Source organism: Eimeria mitis, genomic scaffold (genome assembly GCF_000499745.2).
Source record: "Eimeria mitis Houghton genomic scaffold, Emh_scaff5284, whole genome shotgun sequence".
NCBI lineage: Eukaryota > Apicomplexa > Conoidasida > Eucoccidiorida > Eimeriidae > Eimeria > Eimeria mitis.
In genome coordinates this window covers 2,840-3,120 of record NW_013573563.1, presented here as the reverse complement: position 1 = coordinate 3,120, position 281 = coordinate 2,840, and positions in this window count along the sequence as shown.

Here is a 281-nt window from a genome sequence, read left to right as displayed (position 1 = left end):
AAAGACAAACAAAGACACCATCAACTGCTGCTAAAACAAATCGAGCAGCAGCAGCAGCAGCAGCTGCTGCTGCAGCAACTGCAGCAGTGCTGCTACCTGCTGCAGCAGCAGCAATACTTGCTGCAGCAGCTTGTGCTGCAGCAGCTGCAGCAGCTTGTGCTGCAGCAGCTGCAGCAGCTCGTGCTGCAGCAGCATGCGCTGCATCCGCTTGTGCTGCAACAGCTGCAGCAGCATGTGCTGCATCCGCTTGTGCTGCAGCAGCAGCAGCAGCAGCAGCAGCA